The following is a 23,693-nucleotide window of genomic DNA, read 5'->3' as shown; positions in this document are numbered from 1 at the left end:
TTTGAATTCGGCCGGATGACGCGTTGGGTTCGGCTTCGGGATTCGGGAGTGACGCGGGCCAATCAGAATTCCTCCAGCCGAGTCCCGGGCAATGCTAGCAACCAATCAGATGAGGGGAGCCTGGCCCTCCCCTCCTCCATTTAAGGCGGCGTCCATTTTGCGGAGCTACGCACTTGTGTGACTGAGCTGGTACTGAGAACATCTCTAGTGCTGTGCTGCATGTCTGATCAAGTGCATTCTGTGCTAAACCTAGCGTTTTGCTTCCTAAACACCTCCTAAACAAACACATTAATTGTACTGTTATATAGATAGATAGTAATTTGTTTGTAGTCAGCTAGTGTGTACGGTATACTGTGCTAGGCTAGTGTTAGTCTGTGTGCAGGCTAGGCCTGCTAGCCTAGGGCAGCCTTAGCCTACTACTAGCTTAGGTAGGTTAGGGATTCTAGTTAGTTGTGTACTATAGTAGTTTAGTTAAATTGTACTGCTGCTGTTTGCTGTAGTCTGTTAGTTTATAGCTTCAGTACTGTTAGTTAATACTAGTTAGTTACCGATTGCCTGTGTACAGTCCAGCATCCCTTGTTGTCATCTGCTGTGACTGTCATTTGCCGGCGCACCCTGTTGATTGCGTCTGACCGTGTATGACCGACCGACTGTAATTTGTCACCCACTGTCTGGCAGTTAGTTATATTGTTTACTGTTTAGTACAGCAGGCGTTTAATAGTTACTACCTGCGCGTACAACCGTACTACTACTAGGTAGGTGGTAGTCTTCCACTACTACTACCACCCATTTAATTTTTTTCATTTGTTACTGTGTGATTTATTACCTTTCTGTAGTAAATTGTTACATTCACAGGCCAGCATCCCTTGTTGTCACCTGCCGGCGCACCCTGTTGATTGCGTCTGACCGTGTGTGACAGTAATTGTCACCCACTGTCACACGAGTTAGTACTGTAGAGCTGCTGCTGCTGCTCCTGCAAAAAATTTCATTTTTTGTTGACACTTACCACCAGTCAGTCACCACCACCACCAACCCAGACTTTATTAAAGTTTACACCCTTTCCCGCCGTTTTCAACACATTTGTTTTTTTTTTGTTTTTTTTTACTGTATTAGTATATAAGTGCAAAATGACTGGCAGAGGTAGAGGACGAGGCACCACCAGGTCCAGGAGAGGCAGCGCCATTGTAGCAGCCACTGCAAGCAGCAGCAGCAGCAGCAGGTCTGTAACTGGTCCGCCGCCAGCCACTGACCGCAGAGTTGTGGAGTAGGGTGCAGAGGCGCAACAGCAGCGCATTGCGCCCATCTTTGAGATGGGTCGTCGCCCCGGGCCCATTGTGGAGAGTGAGGTGCAGGCTGTGGTGGAAATGATGGCGGAGCAGCAAGCCACCGTTTCCTGCCAGGCCTCCAGCACCAGCGAGACCAGTGCCACCACCACCAGCACTCCGGTCCGCAGCAGGCCTCTACCACCGCTTGAGGTCACGGTGACCCCATTGACCAGCCTGCCCTCACTGAGCTCGTCCTTCACCCCAGTGACTGCAGCCGTGTACAGGGATGTTGTGGAGAAGTTTGAGCAGGAGATAATGGGGACATCATCATGCAAGGAGGGGGAGTTGGAGGTGGAGCAGTTTGTTGTTGGCGCTGATGAGGAGGGCGTGATGCAGGGGATTTTGGGCTACTAGATGTGGTTGAGGCGGGCTCAGAGGACATGTTTGGGGATGATGATGACATGCTGGGTACTCCCTATGTGCCACCACCAGTACCACCAGCACACTTGCTTGAAGGCAGCTCGTCAGAGGAGGAGGTGTCTGTGGCGCAGAGGCATGGCAGCAGCAAGGCGGCAAGCACAGGGCGTGGAAGGCAGGAGCCACAGCCTTCTACTTCAGCTGCTACCACCACCCGCAGCAAACCTCCAACCAAACCAAAAAAGGCACAAGCCTCCAAGGGCACCAAAAAACCCCAGCCCACAAGCTCAAAGGGCAGGTTGAAGTCCCCAGTCTGGTGATTCTTCACTAAGTGCACAGAGAACCCGACCCGTGCACTTTGTAACAGTTGCAAGGTCAGTCTCAGCAGAGGTCGCAATCTCCTCAAGCTGAGTACCTCATGCCTGTCGACCCACTTAGAGACCAGGCATTTTGAGGATTTTTGTGAGTATGAGTAGCTGATGCAATGTGGCGCAGGCAGTGGTCAGAGCCAGAGAGCCACTGCACAGATTTCAGCAGCAGCATCCCACCCAGCAGCAGCAGCAGCAGGAGCACAGCAACAGCAACTCACTCCTCACCCCCCGGGCAGCCAGTCCTCAGTTGCCTCATCAGCTCCCTCCACAGTGGCCTCATCAGCTCCCTCCACAGTGGCCTCCTCATCCTCCCGCACAGGCAAACGCCGCCAGACTCTGCTCAGCGAGTCCTTTCCCGGTGTGACCAAGGTGTTGCCTCCCGCTCACAGGCGCATCCGGGTGCTGAATGGGTTGCTTGCCCGGGCCATGTGCTCCCAGCTCTTGCCATATTCCTTCGTGCAGGAGGGGAGTGACATGAGAGCGTTGCTGCATTTTGGGATCCCGGAGTGGCAAGTCCCCAGCCGCCACTACTTCTCCCGCACGGCGATCCCAGCGCTACACCGGTTTGCCATGGCGAACGTGGGCCGCACACTCGATCACGCTGTGAGTGCGCGGATCCACATAACCATGGATTCATGGAGCAGCCGTTTTGGGACAGAACGCTATCTGTCCTTTACGGCACACTGGGTCAGCCTGGTGGAAAGCCCGAGCGAGGAAGCAGCATGTCCACCCTTGGGCGCATCAGCAGCAGCGGCACCAGTCGCCCACTATGTGGTGCCACCATGCGGGGTCAGGGGAGAAGCAGCAGCTCCCGCCGCCAAGCGACAACGCAACAGCAGCGTGAAGGCCCGCCACTGCCAAGCGCTGCTGGAGATGGTGAGCCTGGGGAAGAACAGTCTGACAGCAGCCAACGTGCTCCGCTACCTGAGGGAGCAGGAGAAGACGTGGCTGACCCCCAGAGGCCTCAGAGTAGGATTGGTGGTGTCCGACAATGCCGCCAACCTGCTGGCTGCCATCAGCAGGGGACACTTATCCCACATCTCCTGCTTGGCCCACGTTCTGAACCTGGTGGTGCAGAAGTTCCTGCGCACCTACCAGGGGATGGAGGAGCTGTTGGAAGCGGGGCGGAAAATTGTGCGCACTTTCCGCCGCTCAGCCGCTGCTGCATCAAAGCTGGCAGAGATCCAGCAACGCGAGGGCCTGCCACCACACCGCCTTGTCATCGATGTGCCGACTCGCTGGAACTCCACCCTGGCGATGTTGGAGCGGCTGGATGAGCAGAGGAGGGCTGTCAACAGGTACATCATGGAGGGCACTCTCGAAGGCACCACCAAACTCCAGCTCCTCACCAATGCACAGTGGGGGCAGATGCAGCAGGTCTGCTTGGTGTTGGCTCCCTTCCTGCAGGGAACCAACCTGGTGAGCCAGGAGCGGGCATCCCTCTGCCAGTGGGTGCCCTTTGTTTGTCTGCTGGACAGGGCACTTGGCGATTTGGTGGATTTGGGGGAGGAGGCTCAGAACCACCTGGAACAGCAGCCGCCTGCGCAGTCCACTGCTGTGCAGGAATTTGAATCCCTTGAGGAGGAGGAGGAGTTGGAGGTGCTGGACGTCGCTGCTGAGGGGGAACAGCGGAGCGCAGCAGCAGTGGTGCGAGGGTGGAGAGAGGAAGAAGAGGCTCGGGAGCCAGAGGAGGACGCTGACCCTGATGTCTCTGTGTCACGGACCACCCTGTTCCCCATGGCAGCGCACATGCTGCGTTGCCTGCGCACAGACCCCAGGGTGAAGCAGATGCAAGCGAGGGAGGATGCCTGCATCAGCATGATCCTGGATCCACGGCTGAGGGGGAAGTGGGCTCAGTTTCTGCCTGCTACAGGATGTGAGCGGCGCACAAGCAAGTTGCAGAAGCTCCTTGTTCGGCAACTGGAGGAAGCCTTCCCCCAGGCTTCCACCCCCTCTGTCCCTGTTCAGCCAGCACAGCAGCCGGTGCCTGCGGCCAGCAGCAGCGTCAGGCGCCCAGGAGACCTGCTGTCATTGACGCAGGCGCTCTACATGACGGTAGAGCAGCCGAGAGAGGAGGTGCGTGCAGCAGCCACCTCCTCTGAAAGCCACAGCCAGCGCATGACCCAGATGGTGGCTGAGTACATGTGGTCCTTCAGTGGGCTTGACACCGGCAGCGTGGATCCCATGGAGTACTGGGTGGAGCGGTTGCACATCTGGAGTGAGCTGGCGCAGTACGCCCTGGAAGTCCTGTCTTGCCCCCCTTCCAGCGTGCTGTCCGAGAGGTGCTTCAGTGCGGCCGGTGGCGTGGTCACCGAGAAGCGCTCTCGTCTGTCCACAGAGGGAGTGGACAGACTGACATTTTTGAAGATCAACCAGGCCTGGATTGAAGGCACGTTCCTGGCACCTACTGTCGGCGAGAGGAGGACATGAGGTGCCTGGGAATCATTCTTTGACAACATAAACCTTTATTCCCGGGGTCCTGATAATTTGGCCTGATGTTTCTTCACTTGCTGTGGTAGTAACGCTAGCTACCATGGCCCGTGACATGCCTGCTGCTGCCACACGTCACTCCTCTTCCTGCTGCTGTTGCTGATGTATTTATATATTTTTGAATTTATTGATTTATTTATGAATTGATTTATTTGTGTATTTATTTATTTATTGTATTTATACAGCGCCAACATATTACGAAGCGCTGATTTTGATCCTCCTGCTGTTCACCACACAATGCATGCCTGCTGCTGCCACACGTCACTCCTGCTGCTGTAGTTATCCTGCTGTCTGTGCTCCCACCGCCAGGGTCCACAGAATACATTTCCTGCTGCCTTCCGCCACTCCTCCTCCTGCTGAGTTTATCCTCCTGCCTGTCTGTGTTCCCACCGCCAGGGTCCACAGAATTATGCGCTGCTGCCATGCGCCACTAGCTATTACGCCACTACAATAGCTATACTGTTGTAAAAAAAAAAAAAAAAATCTGAGGTGTCTGGGTTGAAAACTGTGCTGTCCCAGTTGTGCATTGGGCACAATTTGGGCTGCACGACTGCTGTCCGGAACCTCCTCCTCTTTGGTGTTTATTTTCAGCCATGGTACCAACGCTAGGTACCATTGGCCTGTGACATTGCCTGCTGCCATTCGTCACTACTCCTCCTCCTCCTGCTGCTATAGTTATTCTCCTGCCTGTGTGTGTTCCCACCGCCAAGGTCCACACATTGCCTGCTGCCATTCGCCACTCCTCCTCCTGCTGAGTTTATCCTCCTGCCTGTGTGTGTTCCCACCGCCAGGGTCCACACATTGCCTGCTGCCATTCGCCACTCCTCTTCCTGCTGAGTTTATCCTCCTGCCTGTCTGTGTTCCCACCGCCAGGGTCCACAGAATTATGCGCTGCTGCCATGCACCACTACAATAACTATGCTGGTGTTGAAGATAACATTTTACAACAGTAGAGTTCTGTAAGGGAAAAAACAAAGAAGGGGGGGGGGAGAGAGGAGGAGAGAGGAGGAGAGCGGATGGAGAGAGGATGGAGAGAGGATGGAGAGAGATGGAGAGAGAGGAGAGAGGAGGAGGGAGGAGGAGAGGAAAAGAACCAGGTGAAGAAGAACCAGTTCAACCAGATGATGTTGAAGAAGAATAAGTAGAAGAGAAGAACCAGGTGAAGAAGAAGAGAAGAACCAGGTGAAGAAGAAGAGAAGAACCAGGTGAAGATGAAGAAGAGAAGAACCAGGTGAAGAAGAAGAAGAGAAGAACCAGGTGAAGAAGAAGAAGAGAAGAACCAGGTGAAGAAGAAGAAGAGAAGAACCAGGTGAAGAAGAAGAAGAGAAGAACCAGGTGAAGAAGAAGAAGAGAAGAACCAGGTGAAGAAGAAGAAGAAGAGAAGAACCAGGTGAAGAAGAAGAGAAGAACCAGGTGAAGATGAAGAAAAGAACCAGGTGAAGAAGAAGAAGAGAAGAACCAGGTGAAGAAGAAGAAGAGAAGAACCAGGTGAAGAAGAAGAAGAGAAGAACCAGGTGAAGAAGAAGAAGAGAAGAACCAGGTGAAGAAGAAGAGAAGAACCAGGTGAAGATGAAGAAAAGAACCAGGTGAAGAAGAAGAAGAGAAGAACCAGGTGAAGAAGAAGAAGAGAAGAACCAGGTGAAGAAGAAGAAGAGAAGAACCAGGTGAAGAAGAAGAAGAGAAGAACCAGGTGAAGAAGAAGAAGAAGAGAAGAACCAGGTGAAGAAGAAGAAGAAGAGAAAAAACAGGTGAAGAAGAAGAAGAGAAAAAACAGGTGAAGAAGAAGAGAAGAACTAGGTGAAGAAGAAGAAGAGAAAAAACAGGTGAAGAAGAAGAAGAAGAAGAAGAAGAAGAAGAAGAAGAGAAAAAACAGGTGAAGAAGAAGAAGAGAAAAAACAGGTGAAGAAGAAGAAGAGAAAAAACAGGTGAAGAAGAAGAAGAGAAAAAACAGGTGAAGAAGAAGAGAAGAACCAGGTGAAGAAGAAGAAGAAGAAGAGAAAAAACAGGTGAAGAAGAAGAAGAGAAAAAACAGGTGAAGAAGAAGAAGAGAAGAACCAGGTGAAGAAGAACCAGATGATGATGATGAAGAAGGAAAATAAGAAGACAAAGAAGAACCAGGTGAAGAAGAAGAAGAGAAGAACCAGGTGAAGAAGAAGAAGAGAAGAACCAGGTGAAGAAGAAGAAGAAGAGAAAAAACAGGTGAAGAAGAAGAAGAGAAAAAACAGGTGAAGAAGAAGAGAAGAACTAGGTGAAGAAGAAGAAGAGAAAAAACAGGTGAAGAAGAAGAAGAGAAGAACCAGGTGAAGAAGAAGAAGAAGAAGAAGAAGAAGAAGAGAAAAAACAGGTGAAGAAGAAGAAGAGAAAAAACAGGTGAAGAAGAAGAAGAGAAAAAACAGGTGAAGAAGAAGAAGAGAAAAAACAGGTGAAGAAGAAGAAGAGAAAAAACAGGTGAAGAAGAAGAAGAGAAGAACCAGGTGAAGAAGAAGAAGAAGAAGAGAAAAAACAGGTGAAGAAGAAGAAGAGAAAAAACAGGTGAAGAAGAAGAAGAGAAGAACCAGGTGAAGAAGAAGAAGAGAAGAACCAGGTGAAGAAGAACCAGATGATGATGATGAAGAAGGAAAATAAGAAGACAAAGAAGAACCAGGCGAAGAAGAAGATGAAAAAACAATTGAAGATGAACCAGGTGAAGAAGAAGAAGAACTTAAAGAACCAGATGCCAGTGAAGAAGAAGATGATGAAGATGATAGTAATAAATGATTGATGACGAGAAACAAAAAGAAGGTAAAACAGAAAAAGAAGATGGTGAAGAAAAAGATGGAGAGGAGAAAAAAAAGAAGACGGTGACGATGAATAAACAAGAAATGCTGAAAAAAAAGTTTTCCATCACATTTTTCTTTTTTTCTTATATTAGACCTATTTACATGTGATTTCCCTTTAAAAAAAAAAACGAATTCGCGAACACAAATTTTTCCCGATTTTTTTTTACGCAACCTGAACCGAATTAGAATCCGAACCGAATTCGGCGATCGCATCCGAATCCGAATTTTCCGCGGGCCCGAATTCGAATGTACCGAATCAAATTTTGGTACATTCGAGCAACCCTGCTAAAGTGCTTTAAAACATCTTGCATGTGTATACATCAATCAGGTAGTGTAATTAGTGTACTGCTTCACACTGACAGACCAAACTCACTGTGTAACGCACCACAAACATCTGTTTGTGCAGTGACGGCCGTGCTGGACTGGTGTGCACCATGGCGAGATTGCTCTTCCTCAGTGATGTCAGGTAATGTCTGACTGCCTTATCAATTTTCAATGGTTCTTTCTCTACCATTGTTAAAGCTTACATCTACAGCTGTATTTTTTTTTTATTAAATTACTTTTTCTGCTGGCTGTACACTTTGTACAGTACCTTCAACGAGAATCTGATATGAGAGGGCAAGTCTGCCATATATTCAACTGTGTGCACTGAACAGGTATGCAGTGACTGGTATCAATACAATGTGCAGCTGGCCTGTCACACACACACAGTTACCCTGAACAGGTATGCAGTGACTGGTATTACAAATGTGCAGCTGTCACACACATGCAGTGAAAAGGTAGGCACTGAATGTGCTGGGCCTGGCAGTGTCACAGTAGGAATTACCAAGGGCCAGCTGCGACTGACTGACAGGGCTGTATATGCAAGTGTCAGTGGGCCACAAAAAAAAAAAACAGATCACAAGAACAACATTAGCTCTCAAGAGAGCTGTTTTGGGGTGCTTTTTGATATCAGAATCAGTAAGGAGCAAGCTAAAAAGCCTAACAAGAGCCCAACTAAGCTTTCCCTTCTCTGCAGCAACCTTTCCCTTCTCTAATTACTGTAGCCACACCGAGTGAGATAATGTCTGACGCAGCTGCCTTATATAAAGGGGGGGGGGGGGAGCTCCAGGAGGCCGTGTAGCCTGCTTGGCTGCCCTGGGTCTGGTGACTGTGAAGCAGAGGGTCAAAGTTGAGCCTAATGATGTAGTATAGGGGCGGGTCGAACTTGCATATAGTTCCCAATTCACCACGAACGCGAACCAGCGATGTTCGCACGAATCGGTTCGCGGTCAAACTGTTCGGGCCATCTCTAATTATTTATTTTATTTATAAAAAGCCAACATGTTACGCAGCGCTGGACAATAAATATATACAGTGATACAAAGATGACAGACATAACAAGGTTATACAACATAGGACAAAGCCATACAAGGCAAACAGTACAAGATACATGATCATGCGACATGGGCCGCTGGTTAGGTAGGCCCAGTGATACAAGTACAGGCTGTCATAGGAAGGAGCACATGATCCTGTAGACTACACTAAGGAAGGGAGGACCCTGCCAGAGGCTTATAGTCTAAAGGTGGCCACACACACACAATACAATAAAATGATCCGATTTTACAGCTAATTCGATAAATATCATCAGATTTCCTGAAAAAAAAACGAGTTGTTTTTTTTCATTTGACTGAAAAATCAGATCATATTTCCCGTTTTTTTCAATCTTTATTGATCCGGAATGCTGGAAATTTCTCTTCAATTTCTCTAGGTTCAATTTCTCTAGCAATTTTCTCAGAGTTCCCAATCATTTTTATCATAACTGGGGAAAAATTGAACATATGTGTGTGGTAAGTTGGTCATATTTTTGAAATGTTACAATCAGTCAGAAAAATTGATTGCCATTCTTAAAGAGAACCAGAGCTGTGTTTAAAGAATGTTATCTGTATACAGAGGCTGGATCTGCCTATACAGCCCAGCCTCTGTTGCTATCCCAAACCCCACTAAGGTCCCCCTGCACTCTGCAATCCCTCATATATCACAGCCGTGCTGTAGTGTCAGTCTCAGCTGCTCCCCCGCCTCCTGCATTGCTCCGGTCCCTGCCCCTGTCCCTTCCCTCCAATCAGCAGGGAGGGAAGGGATGCAGGTGGGGACTGGAGTTCTGCAGGAGGCGGGGAGAGCAGCAGACTGACACTATAGAGATAAACACAGCCAGCTCTGACAAGCTGTTTGTCAGCAGCGTGGCTGTGATTTATGAGGGATTGCAGAGTGCAGGGGGATCTTAGGGGGGTTTGGGATAGCAACAGAGGCTGAGCTGTATAGGCAGATCCAGCCTCTGTATGCAGATAATATTTTTCAAACCCACCTCGGTTTCTCTTTAAATTGAACAGATAGGGCAGGTTTATTGAAAGGCTAGTATTGCGGGCACCGCTAATCTTAGATGTGAAAGCAGCCTTGGGCCTGGAACCCACCACAGCGTTTAGGGAGCGCTTTCAATTGCTAGCGATTTCCCTAAACGCTCTGCCAATGTAAATGGATGGGACTGATTCCACAAGAGCGAGTGCAATTAAGGAAATCGCAATCGCAGGACATGCAGCATTTTGGGAGCGTTTCGATTCTGATGAATTGAATAGGAGCAGGGAAATCGCTCCCAAAATTGGGATATCGATTGCGATAGCACTTTGAGCTTTCTAGTGGGTTCCAGGCCTTTAGGTAGCTGTTCTATCTGCCAGTCAAACCAGCAGATAAAGTGACGCATTCTTATTTGTCATAATTAAAGAAATAAAAGAAAAAATGAATAAAAAAAAATGAACAGAACACAAAATTGAATAAAATCGCTATACATTTTGTTTAAACAAACAGAACATTAGTGCTAATGGCATTTCACAGCTCCAGAGCCTGAAATACTTGCTAGTTTTAAGTTTCTTCTAATGAAACAATAAGCCAATCCATTAATAACGAAAAAACAATACAAACGTCACACAAGCCTGCAGGGAAATGGCCACATTAATATGCAATAAATAAGATTGGCGGTAGATTTTCTAGCTCTAGGTAATAACAATCAGTAACTAATGACCCTTTCAGTAACACCGCTGTACAAATAAACAGCAGCATTTAAACACCAAACCACCACTAAAACGCTGGCTGCAGGTACCATGTTTCCCGGAAAATAAGACAGTGTCTTATATTATTTTTTTTACCAAAAGATGTGCTAGGGCTTCTTTTCAGGGGATGTCTTATATTTCTATGAACACACAAGTTCCTGTGCTGTGTGTCCTGCCTTCTCCACTGTGCCGCCTCTCCCTCTGCTGGATCCACCTCTTGTGTGCCTGACTCCCCCTTGTACCTTTAGTGTCCTCCTGGTATCCCCCTCTATCCTCCTGTGCCCAGTGTACCCCTATGTCCTCCTAGTGTCCCCCCATGTTCTCTTCTTTCCCCCAGCTCCAAGCCACTGTGTCCTCAATCTTCAGCCTGTGGGGAAGAAGTACAGCAACTTTTGTTTCTACTGTTTGTTTTCTACTGGAGCCCATGGTCTCACAGTCAGAGCTATTGCTATGTTATTGTGCCGATCACTGCACTCGCTGAGTAGCAGCAAGTTCAGGGATTGGCCCAATCACAGAGCCATGGTTGTGCCTGTGAGACCATGGGCTGCAAAAGAAACACAAGTTGCCATACTTTTTCCCCCTTACTACAGCTAGGGCTTACTTTCGGGGTAGGGCTTATATTTTGAGCATCTTAATTTCAGGGAAACATGGTAGTTAGGCGTTACAAGAATATGTCACAGATGGTGCCTATCCCTCACAGAATGACAACAAGAACGACAGTAATAACAGCCACTAATGAAAAGGAAGGGATTTAGCTTCGGATTTTCAGAAAAAGAGGCCCTGAAAAGGAGTTTCTCTGTGTGGCACCCTAATTTTGTGAGTATTAATCTTTCTTCTAAACCTACCAGAGGATACGTCTGTAGATCAGGTTTCAATTATTCCTCTCAGCCAAAGAGAGAGGAAATCCCAGTGCCTGTTGATGTATAGCACTTAAGCAATTGAGCAATTATGTACTTCATTTTAGGTGTATCGGTTTTATTGACCCGAGGAAGCGGGTGAGGACCTGTGAAATGCTTTGTCAACAGCATAAGCTTTTTTGAACATTAAAGATTCCTTTTTTCCAAATTACTTGTGTGAGGCATCATAGATACCTCTTTATATAATTTTTCTTCTGTATACCAACCCCCTCCCCCCAAAAATATATACATACTGGGTGCCTCTCCAAAATCCAAATCCCCTGAGTTACCCGAGGACAAGAAGCTGGAAGAAGGTAAATTTGGGAGAGATAGCAGCCAGACTCCAGAGAGATAGCAGCCAGACTCCAGAGAGATAGCAGCCAGACTCCAGAGAGATAGCAGCCAGACTCCAGAGACAGCAGCCAGACTCCAGAGACAGCAGCCAGACTCCAGAGACAGCAGCCAGACTCCAGAGACAGCAGCCAGACTCCAGAGACAGCAGCCAGACTCCAGAGACAGCAGCCAGACTCCAGAGACAGCAGCCAGACTCCAGAGACAGCAGCCAGACTCCAGAGACAGCAGCCAGACTCCAGAGATAGCAGCCAGACTCCAGAGATAGCAGCCAGACTCCAGAGAGATAGCAGCCAGACTCCAGAGAGATAGCAGCCAGACTCCAGAGAGATAGCAGCCAGACTCCAGAGAGATAGCAGCCAGACTCCAGAGAGACAGCAGCCAGACTCCAGAGACAGCAGCCAGACTCCAGAGACAGCAGCCAGACTCCAGAGACAGCAGCCAGACTCCAGAGACAGCAGCCAGACTCCAGAGACAGCAGCCAGACTCCAGAGACAGCAGCCAGACTCCAGAGACAGCAGCCAGACTCCAGAGACAGCAGCCAGACTCCAGAGACAGCAGCCAGACTCCAGAGACAGCAGCCAGACTCCAGAGACAGCAGCCAGACTCCAGAGACAGCAGCCAGACTCCAGAGACAGCAGCCAGACTCCAGAGACAGCAGCCAGACTCCAGAGAGATAGCAGCCAGACTCCAGAGAGATAGCAGCCAGACTCCAGAGAGATAGCAGCCAGACTCCAGAGAGATAGCAGCCAGACTCCAGAGAGATAGCAGCCAGACTCCAGAGAGATAGCAGCCAGACTCCAGAGAGACAGCAGCCAGACTCCAGAGACAGCAGCCAGACTCCAGAGACAGCAGCCAGACTCCAGAGACAGCAGCCAGACTCCAGAGACAGCAGCCAGACTCCAGAGACAGCAGCCAGACTCCAGAGACAGCAGCCAGACTCCAGAGATAGCAGCCAGACTCCAGAGAGATAGCAGCCAGACTCCAGAGAGATAGCAGCCAGACTCCAGAGACAGCAGCCAGACTCCAGAGACAGCAGCCAGACTCCAGAGACAGCAGCCAGACTCCAGAGACAGCAGCCAGACTCCAGAGAGATAGCAGCCAGACTCCAGAGAGATAGCAGCCAGACTCCAGAGAGATAGCAGCCAGACTCCAGAGAGATAGCAGCCAGACTCCAGAGAGATAGCAGCCAGACTCCAGAGAGACAGCAGCCAGACTCCAGAGACAGCAGCCAGACTCCAGAGACAGCAGCCAGACTCCAGAGACAGCAGCCAGACTCCAGAGACAGCAGCCAGACTCCAGAGACAGCAGCCAGACTCCAGAGACAGCAGCCAGACTCCAGAGACAGCAGCCAGACTCCAGAGACAGCAGCCAGACTCCAGAGACAGCAGCCAGACTCCAGAGATAGCAGCCAGACTCCAGAGAGATAGCAGCCAGACTCCAGAGAGATAGCAGCCAGACTCCAGAGAGATAGCAGCCAGACTCCAGAGACAGCAGCCAGACTCCAGAGACAGCAGCCAGACTCCAGAGACAGCAGCCAGACTCCAGAGACAGCAGCCAGACTCCAGAGACAGCAGCCAGACTCCAGAGACAGCAGCCAGACTCCAGAGACAGCAGCCAGACTCCAGAGACAGCAGCCAGACTCCAGAGACAGCAGCCAGACTCCAGAGAGATAGCAGCCAGACTCCAGAGAGATAGCAGCCAGACTCCAGAGAGATAGCAGCCAGACTCCAGAGAGACAGCAGCCAGACTCCAGAGACAGCAGCCAGACTCCAGAGACAGCAGCCAGACTCCAGAGACAGCAGCCAGACTCCAGAGACAGCAGCCAGACTCCAGAGACAGCAGCCAGACTCCAGAGAGACAGCAGCCAGACTCCAGAGACAGCAGCCAGACTCCAGAGACAGCAGCCAGACTCCAGAGAGACAGCAGCCAGACTCCAGAGAGACAGCAGCCAGACTCCAGAGAGACAGCAGCCAGACTCCAGAGAGACAGCAGCCAGACTCCAGAGAGACAGCAGCCAGACTCCAGAGAGATAGCAGCCAGACTCCAGAGAGATAGCAGCCAGACTCCAGAGACAGCAGCCAGACTCCAGAGACAGCAGCCAGACTCCAGAGACAGCAGCCAGACTCCAGAGACAGCAGCCAGACTCCAGAGATAGCAGCCAGACTCCAGAGATAGCAGCAAGACTCCAGAGAAATAGCAGCCAGACTCCAGAGATAGCAGCGAGGCAGCCAGACTCCAGAGATAGCAGCCAGACTCCAGAGCACCAGGGTTTGATATGATTACCGGCACATGCAGTGGTGGGGGGGTCAGTTAGCAGGGCCGGTTATTTTATAGCCAAACACTAACCCTGATGTGGTGCAGAGAAGTGTTCTATGGTTAGGGTAGGTAGAGGGGAGGTTAATGTCACCCAAAATGTTGTCTTTTGCTTCTGAATTATTTCTGGTATTAGAGACTAGGGCGTGATTAGGGGGTGTGGTAGGAGTGTCTCTTAAAGTGCCCTACTTTCTTTCCTCAAAAAGGGTAAAAAGCATGGCTTCAGGTCACATGCTTACATTTTAAGTTAGTAAAGTTCCATCTCTGGAGGAAAGCTCGGAAACCCAAGTGTTCAGCATGTAAATTACCGCAGCCGTTTTTCAATAAACACTAAACTGACAGCTGGACAAACACGTACTCCGCTCTGTGCAGCGTTTCCTGTCATGGTGCCGCTACGGCCCTCCAGGGGATACCAGTTAATTATAAGAGAATATTTATGTTCACTACGCCTCCCTTTGGTTTGGTTAGAAATTCTCGGGGAAGATGCGGTAATAACGAGTGTAGAGCCATAACTGTCTCCTAACTGTGCTTAAAAACTTCAGAGCTGCTCCCCGGGGCCGTGTAATATGGAGTAATGTGCAGCGACGGCAGAAGATCATGTGTCTTCCAAAACAGTACAAGCAAACTTCCCATTAGGAACACACCTCCATTACCTGCCGGGCACAGCATTACTTCAATGTGCCGACCTACAAGAGGACAAATCCAAGCAGAGAAACATTGCAGGGCAAGTATGGAATGTTATGGATTTCACACCTCTCCTAGGCATTATATAGATTGCCTAGAGGTGAGCTAGGCAAGATATTTAATGAGAAAAAGGTAAGCAGTGTATAAGGCCCCGTTCACACTACACGTGTTGCCGTCCGGATTTTGGCAACGCATGCAGGAGACAGACACGCACCACATCAAACAGTGCATAGACTGCACAGTCTGATGTTCACACTGCATGCATTGCGGACCAGTGCGGTCGGCGAACGCATGCTGCACGCCTTTTTTGCCCAAACGCATGGCTGGCATTCACAACAGTGAATGGGAATCAGCCACGCAACGCATGCAAACGCAGATGGCGTGCGTTCGTACACATTGCGTTCCGATCGCACGGCCATCTGCACTGGGGCGTAACTAGAAATCACTGGGCTCCCCTGCGAAACTTTGAATGGGGCCCCCTCCCCCCAACCAAATCTACTAAGCATTTGGGGAGGGGTAGAAAGACTGAGGGTAAAACAGTGCTGTACACAAGACCCTGCTGAGCACTGCATAGGGACTGTCTACAAATCTTTGCCTGCAAAACTTTGTATTATTCATTATCAGGGGCAGAGCAGATGCAGTCATTAGAACAATTGTGCAGAGAGCAGAAAGCTTTTTCTCTCTGTGGCCTTAGTTTTCAGTCTCTCAGGAAAGGGAAAAGAAACTTCATTCCCACGGGGCCCCCTGTGGCTTCTGGGCCCCCCCTGCAGATGCACCCCTTGCAGGGTCTATTGTTACGCCCCTGCATCTGCATTTGGTAATGTGAACGGGGCCCTAGCTCCTCATATCATTGCAGTATCGGTTACAATGTTTGATTCCGGGTGATTTTAGCAGGGCTGTGGAGTCAGTACAAAAATCATCCGACTTCCACTTCTCAGTTTATGAAACCACCGACTCTGCCCCAGGTACCCGAAAATTGCTCTGACTCCACAGCCCTGGATTTTAGTCATATCCGCTACTTTGAAAATAATAAAATTGCCCAAAAATGAAATTGCTCAGGGTTGATCATTTAAAAACATTTGGTCTGAACTGTAGGGACATCAATAGATTGAAAAGACGCCCCCATTTCCAGAGTTCTGAGCTGTAGGGTATTTAAACCAATCACGGTGCCTGGAAATGAATAAACGACCAAGAAATACACCGGAGGACATACACCATAAACGTAGGCAGAAACAGACGATGTGATGGACATTAAACAGAATCGCCTGCTTCATGGAAAACGCATGCGTTTTTTGCACTCAATGAAAGTTTATAGGCCACATAAAGAAACACATATCTCTGCGTTTTACAACGTGCATTTTTAAAAATGCACAATTTGTTGCATATTTCTGTGAAATGCATCTGAATCGCACATAATGTTTTTGAATGGAGACGCAGAGGACTTCTTCTGCGTGTTTTACACATGCGTTTTGATGCGTTTGTAATAAAAGAAATACGATACTGTATTTTTCTAAATAGAAAGAAGGAAAAACATTGAGAAAAAAGCAAAATGCAAATGCACCAAAAATGCATGAAAAACGCAAACGCATACAAAAACAAATAGAAAAATGCACACACAAACTCATAGTAAATGAGGCAGGGAACACACTAGGCAGAAACGCTAGCGTTGCGCACATATTGCAAGTCAATGGGCCACATGATAAAAATGCATATACTTACGTTCTGCAAGCTCTGGTTTTGTTGCATATTTTTAAAAAACGCACATAATGAAAGTCAATGGTGAGGTATTGCGTTTTATAAACGTTTTGCATGATGATGCATTTCCATTTCCTGTTGAGTTCCTAGTGATTTGCATAAAAAAAAAATGCATGCAAAACACATACAAAACACATGCAAAATGCATATGCGATGATGTGAACCACAAACGCATTGAAACCCATGCAAAACGCAAGGAAAAACAAAAACGCACTAAAAACGCACATACAGCAAAACGCTACGTTTCCCGCACTGCCTAGTGTGTTCCCAGCCTCATAGTTTTCTGTACAGCAAAGTCTCCCTGACTACAAGGAATCAGTGGCATACTCAACTGCCAAATATCGGAACAAAACAAACAAGAAACTTGGAGGTGGAGGCGACACTTGTGCCCACGTAAAATGCCGGCGGTTTTAAGTGGATGATTTTTCATATTTGTGGGCGTTTTCATGCATGTCGGGCACCATAGACTGCCGACACCAGCTAGCAGTCTATGGAACTTGTAGGCACGAGGCAAATCACGGACTTGCAAATACACGCATCGCCACTGAAAAGCAGTGAGTGCGATTACGCACTGTGCAAAATCGCACTCGCTTTTTGAAAAAACTGTGACCCCAGCCGTAAGAATAAACCCAGCGCTTTGTTTTCCAAGATACGTTCTTGTCTAGTTTAAAGGAAACTTTAATTGAAAATAAAAACAAGAGTTTCACTTACCTGGGGCTTCGACCAGCCCCCCGCAGCCATCCTGTGTCCACGCCGGTTCTCTCTCCGATTCTCCGCTCTCCCGCCGCGGCTTAGTTTAGTTTCAGATGTCTGGGAGACGGCGGGCCACTGCACCTGCGCGGCCCTGGCTACAAGTAGCTTTGTTCACGCTCCCTTCACCAATAGCATTCTGCTCATGCACAGGACACTATTGCTGACGGGAAAGCGAGCAAGGCTACGTGTAGCCAGGGCCGTGCAGGCTACCAGTCCCCCGAAACCGCGTCAGGAGAACGTAGGATCGTAGAGGACCGGCGTGGGCACAGGATGGTTGCGGGGGGCTGGTCGAAGCCCCAGGTAAGTGAAACTCTTGTTTTTATTTTCAATTTAAGGTTCCCTTTAAAACACATTCTTGTACAAAGAAAGACTTTTCAAGTGCTGGTTTCACAATAGTAACCCACTTGGTATACAGATATTGCCATTGTAGGGCCCTTTTCCACTAGCTACGATCTGCTTCAAAAAGTGTACTGCAGCCATATTGGTGATTGCAATAGCGACTTCATTCACAATCACAATTGCCAGCCTGCAGCACTCTTAGGGTGATTGCGCATCGTTCACAATGGCTTCAAGCCACAAACGCGACGATTGGAAATTGTGAGTTGCGCTTGCAGTCGCGCTTCCCAGTGGAAAAGGTCCCTGTTTTTTTCTGGCCTCTGTTTTAGATTTTAGGTCAGGAAAATGATGCTACTAAAAAGCAGATGAAACCCTGAGGAACAGGATGCGGCTGCAGCAGAATCAGCAGGATTGTCCCTGACCTATTTGTAATTGTAAATAAGAAGAAGAAGAAACGGTAATTGAGATACATTTGCATAACGAGCTGGTAGAATGTGAAAAGCCTCAATGCTTTAGTTCAGTTACATGCTCTTTCTGTGATGGGATATGTGTTGGCTCCTCACAGGAAGTTACCAGGCATTCCTTAAGGCTCATACACACATCAGACTATAGTCTTTGGAAAATGAAAGATCACAGACCAATCTTACCACCCTTCCATGTAGTATGAGAGCCATACTCTACACAGTCTTTTCTATGGAGCTGAACTCCCCATCAGACAGAAATCTTTGCAAGATGCTGCACACACAGATGCTGTACAGACACAAAAGATCAGTGTCTGCAAAAGTTCCGTTCCTGCCAAAAATCCATTCCTGCAAATTGCAAGGCTAGTCTATGAGATCTGAAGATCATCATACACACCTTGTTTAACTGACATGCATCTGTAGATCAGACAATCATCTGCAGATCTGAAAATCCATCCTGGTGGATCTGATCTGCAGATGAATGTCTGTTAAACAAGGTGTGTATGAGGATCTGCAGATCTCATAGACTATGAATGCATTTTGCAGGAATGGATCTTTTGCAGGAACAGATCTTTTGCAGATACTGATCTTTTGAATGTGTACAGCATCTTTGTGTGCAGCATCTTGCAAAGATTTCTGTCTGATGGGGAGTTTAGCTCCATAGAATAGACTGTGTAGGTATGGCTCTCATACTACATGGAAGGGGGTAAAATTGGTCTGTGATCTTTCATTTTCCAAAGACTATGGTCTGATGTGTGTATGAGCCTTTAGGCTGACGTCAGCCCTGTTGGGAATAAGAAGGCTGAAGAGAAAGTTTTACCAAGTCAGGAAGTTTGTTACATCACAATTAATGGGGTACCAATAACTTAATATATATGTCAGTAGTTAATGGCAGTACTGAGATATACATATACATTTCTCATGTTTAGAACTCCAGGTTATAACTCTAAACAAAAAGGAGTTATTGCAACGTTTCCTCTTTGCTTTAAAAGATTTACAGCATAAAATCTAGTACCACAAAAAAATTGTAGCAGAACAGCATTCAAACAGATTGTTCTTAAGCCGCATCCCTAAGAGGTGACAACGTTATCTTTTGTTTGCATCCCTCTGTTGCTATGATTAGTATACAGCCAGCAGTGTGCTGACACTGAACTGTACTGAGCTGAGAAGCAGAGAGAGGCGAGAAATGATCACTAGAATATTTTAATATATAAATACAGCAGCTATGCAATAAAATGCAATGGCAGCTTTCAGAGCAGAAAAACTGCACTTTGAGAATGTGTAATTTGTAAACAGACAAAAGCAAATATGATAACTATATGAATAATAAAAAGTAAGAAAACATTTTTATTGAACGTTAGGTTTCCTCACTTTAATGTTTAAATACACCTTACCTTGATTATAATGTGCATCAGGGCTGGTTCACACTGCAAGAGCTTTTTATAAGCGCTTGAGAGTCGAAAAGCTCTTGCTAATGTCATGCTATGTGTGTTCTCATTTGAGAGATGTGATTTTATAAAAATCTCCCATAGCATTGTATTAGCAAGAGCTTCTCAAATCACAAGCGCTAAAAAAAGCTCTTGCAGTGTGAACACGCTCAATAAATTTCTGGAGCTTTTGCACACAACCTGCTTTGTCACCAATGTTGAGCAGCTAATCACAAACAGGGCCCAGGGATTGTTTTGTCATTCAGAGATAACACTACTGCCCTTGGAACTTTAAACACCTTGGCGGTAATCACGAGTCCAGCTCGGGGTGGAAAAAACACCCAAGCGTGACTCGTTGTAGCTTCTGGGAGGTCTATGCAGAGCAATGTGTGCAGCAGGCGTTTTACTCACCCCCCGGAGGATCCCGACGACGGTCACCATTCTTCTTCCTCTCCTCTGAGGCTCTGCTTCCCCCTGGTGAGATCGCCGTGTGCCGTAATGACGACAGACAGCAATCTCACTACAGGGTTACAGCGCCACCCAGAGGATGGAGGAAAAACTGCAGCGCTGGATCCCAGGGAGGCGAGTGCTGGGCTGCTGCAGATCTCCCTACCAGCATGATTTTTTTCCCCAGTGTTAGGGTCTAAAACCATGCAAAAAAAATTACACCGCTTATAGGACCCTAAAATCAGAAAGGGGGTTAATGTAATCAACTTCCACACTCCACTGTGTCTCCAGGCTCATTTAAAATAGGTAAAGGTGGCTATACATCTAGAAATTTGCAGATGGTCGACCATTTGATTTGATAGTTATCGAATCAGATGAAAAACCGAGCAAGCTGGAAAGTCTGGGGCCAACATGGTCGTGCCAATGTGGGACATAGTCCTGCATAGGACTGGAAAGAGTTAATAGCACTTTGCTATATTATTGTTATAAGGTAAAGGGGGAAGAGGCGCCCAGAGCAGATAAAATACGTTAAAAACAAATAAAATGAAAAAAGTGAGGTGGCTTACCTCAATGAAGACAAATTCACGTATTAATAGAATTTTATTGCACTGGCAACGCGTTTCGTGGGTGCATACCCACTTCCTCAGGCCAAATAGCAGTGCCTAATAGTGCTTGTAGCCACTAATAAGGCGCCTGATTAGTGGCTACAAGCACTATTAGGCACTGCTATTTGGCCTGAGGAAGTGGGTATGCACCCACGAAACGTGTTGCCAGTGCAATAAAATTCTATTAATACGTGAATTTGTCTTCATTGAGGTAAGCCACCTCACTTTTTTCATTTTATTTGTTTTTAACGTATTTTATCTGCTCTGGGCGCCTCTTCCCCCTTTACCTTGTGCCTTCACCCTCCTTTTGGAGGGGGATCAACCCTCTTTGACCAGTTTAGGTCATTTGAGGTTTGCTTTTTTATCAAGAGTGCGACCATCACCAGCTCGGTCTGGTCACCCGAGTGGAGTCGGGGTTATACATCTCCACCTGCTTCTAGTGGTCGGCTGCCCTTCCGCAACCCACCTTTGTGAGTATAATACATTCGCATATTTTACATGCTTCTGGTACTGTGACATACTGCGCCATTTGGGCTCCTGTTGTCTCTGTGTTTTCTTCCTGCAGGGTGCAATTTTTATTATCCCTACTTTTTGTCCATAATATTGTTATGCTAACCAGGCCTCCCTTTGTTGTGATAACCAGCAGTGTCCATTGAAGTATTAAAATGTCCCTCTATCCCATAGGGCACAGTGTGCTAAGAATAATAGCCCTATAGTGCCCCCTCCTGCAGGATTATCCCTAGACCATCTGAATAGTTTGCCTAGGCTTAAAAACAGCCCTAGTGAAGAATAGTAAGAACAAAGTTCCTCAACACCACATCAATGTATTAAATAGCTCTTTATTGGGATAAAAACAGAGAGGTTGCCATATGGCTTTATGGCAACCTCTGTTGTTATCCCAATAAAGAGCTTTTACTGACATGGTGCTGCGGAACTTTGTTCTTGCTACATTAGACCCTGGTGGGCCACAGGGTTTCTCTGCTGTAGCACACGTCTCTCCCTATTGGATGCTGGTCCAACCCACTGCTACTACTAGTGAAGGATAGTGGTAGAAGTGGCTTTGGGGGGCTCTCAAATGGGACTAGTGAATGACTGAGGCTTGGATGTCACACAGTGTTGCCTACCTAGGGAATTTGACACCGGTGCTGATTATTTACAGACAACCCCCCCCCCCACCCCACCCTTCCCTCTCCAAAAACAACCAAATATTTTGATGGGAGGGTTGATGGGCTGGGAAATTTGCTGCAAATTTTACTTGACTTCTGGGATAGGGGAGTCATCAGGATGTGAACGGAGCTAACCGTTATGAAACTCTGTACTCTATACAGTGCTGAAGAAGCACTGATCAGGATAAATTATTCATAATCCAGGGCACTCTGGTATTACAGCAGCCAGTGCACATGGCTACTAATGACAGGCAGCTTTTTAAGCAATAAACACATTCTGCCACCTCTACCTGCTAATGTCCCAGCTGCAGCACAGCAATCCTTCTCTCTACTCACCCTGCTGCTCTGCACATTCACTCACTGCAGGCTGTGTGTAGAGAGTGAGGACACATTGCCCACGGGACAGGAAGGGGGAGGGGTGCTACATCTAGTGCAGGATGTAGTACAGTCCCCTGCACTGCCTGCTGCTATTTTCCCGAATTTTGCCTGAACTATGAAAAAAGGTCCCAGGTGGATGAATACAAAGACTGAGCACCACAGCGACACCCTTACCTATGGCTATACCCAGTGCTGTGAGCACCTGCAGCCCTATGGTAGGTACACCACTGATGTCAGACAGTTTGCCAGGAAGAGCAATACCACAGTGTAGTGTCCATACGTTAAGCATTTCATAGCAATAATTAATTACTAAAAAATAAAGCAATAAAAACTTGTATCTGTGGATCTGCACATCAGCCTCCCTCCCCTCCACCGCGAATCTAAACCACAAAATAAACAGCTAATTTGTCTAAACATAACTGAATAAAAAATGTGCATGTGCAGTAACGGCTCAGCACTCGAGATCAGTCCGCAGGGAAATATTATTTGTTATTTTTCTCCACGTAGAAAGGCTGGCGATTCGGAGAAGACAGAATGCGGAGCCTCAGGAGACACTCATCGCGTTTATGTGCGATAGACACTGTAATGATTTGTGCAAATTACACAAAAGGAGATGAATCATCGGACTTCTCTCTACGAGTACAGGAGAGCGAGATGGAAGGATGTTGTTTTGCTCATTTATTTTGGAATGAGTTTTGTGTTTACAGAATTTAGTTTCTGTGCTACAAGGGGACAGCCTGTACCGATAGTGTCCACTAACAAGTGGGTGACATAACTAACTATAGCACAAGCACCTGTGCGGGGTGCAGGGGACTAAAAACGGCCATGGCCATGGTCCAGGATGTGGGTGTGGCCATGGGTGGAGACAAATTTACATGAACTTAGCAATGGTGGGATATTAGACAACAACTATGGTAGGGAATAGATTGTGAGCACCTCCAACACAGGTGCCCCCCAGTCTAGGTAGTGACAGGGACCCCCATGTTTCGTGACAGGGACTCCCCCCAGTTTAGGTGATGACAGGTGCCTCACCAGTTTACGTAGTGAGAGGGACCCCTCATGCTTAGTGACAGGAACCCCCATGTTTAGTGACAGGGACCCCTGCTAGTTTAGGTAGTGATAGGTGCCCCCCAGTTTTAGGTAGTGACAGGGACCCCCCACCCACCGCGATGTGTCAGACCTCAGATCAGCGCCGCCAACCTGCTGTGTCCTGTCAGTCCCCGCTGCCTTATGCAACATACAGCATCACTCAGACCCCCGATCAGCTGGCGACCAGTAAGAAGCGGGTGCATGGCACCCCCTGTGGACACTGCGCTGCATATACAGAAGTAACATATGACGTCACTTCCGCTAATCAGTGCGGTGTCCGGGAGGTACTAGTTCCCACTTCTCACTGGTCGCCGGCTGATTAGAGGCCTGACACTGCTTGTTACAAGATAGGCAGCGAGGGAAGGGGGGGGGGCATTTTGCCCCAATGTGCGGACGACCATGCACAAGCGTCTCCAGTCTAAGGAACTAGATAGGTTCTTCTCCATTAGCAGCAATTTAAGATGCGATTCCGATCACTATCAGATCGCAAAAATTTAGGTACTCACGTAACTAATGTTAATCGTGTGAGGATGGGTCCATTAGTGTGATGCAACGTGATTTTTCCCAATCGCAATCACATGCTG

The 23,693-nt window shown here is 47.9% G+C and overlaps 1 protein-coding gene across 2 annotated transcripts in view; it reads right to left on the bottom strand.

The window, feature by feature from the left end:
* The window catches only part of RUNDC3B (RUN domain containing 3B), a 237,546-nt gene that overhangs the window by 157,156 nt on the left and 56,697 nt on the right, over window positions 1-23,693 (bottom strand). The window lies entirely within an intron of this gene.

The sequence above is a fragment of the Hyperolius riggenbachi genome, chromosome 5 (assembly GCF_040937935.1).
Source record: "Hyperolius riggenbachi isolate aHypRig1 chromosome 5, aHypRig1.pri, whole genome shotgun sequence".
Lineage (NCBI taxonomy): Eukaryota > Metazoa > Chordata > Amphibia > Anura > Hyperoliidae > Hyperolius > Hyperolius riggenbachi.
This window is presented reverse-complemented; position numbering and strand designations above follow the sequence as displayed.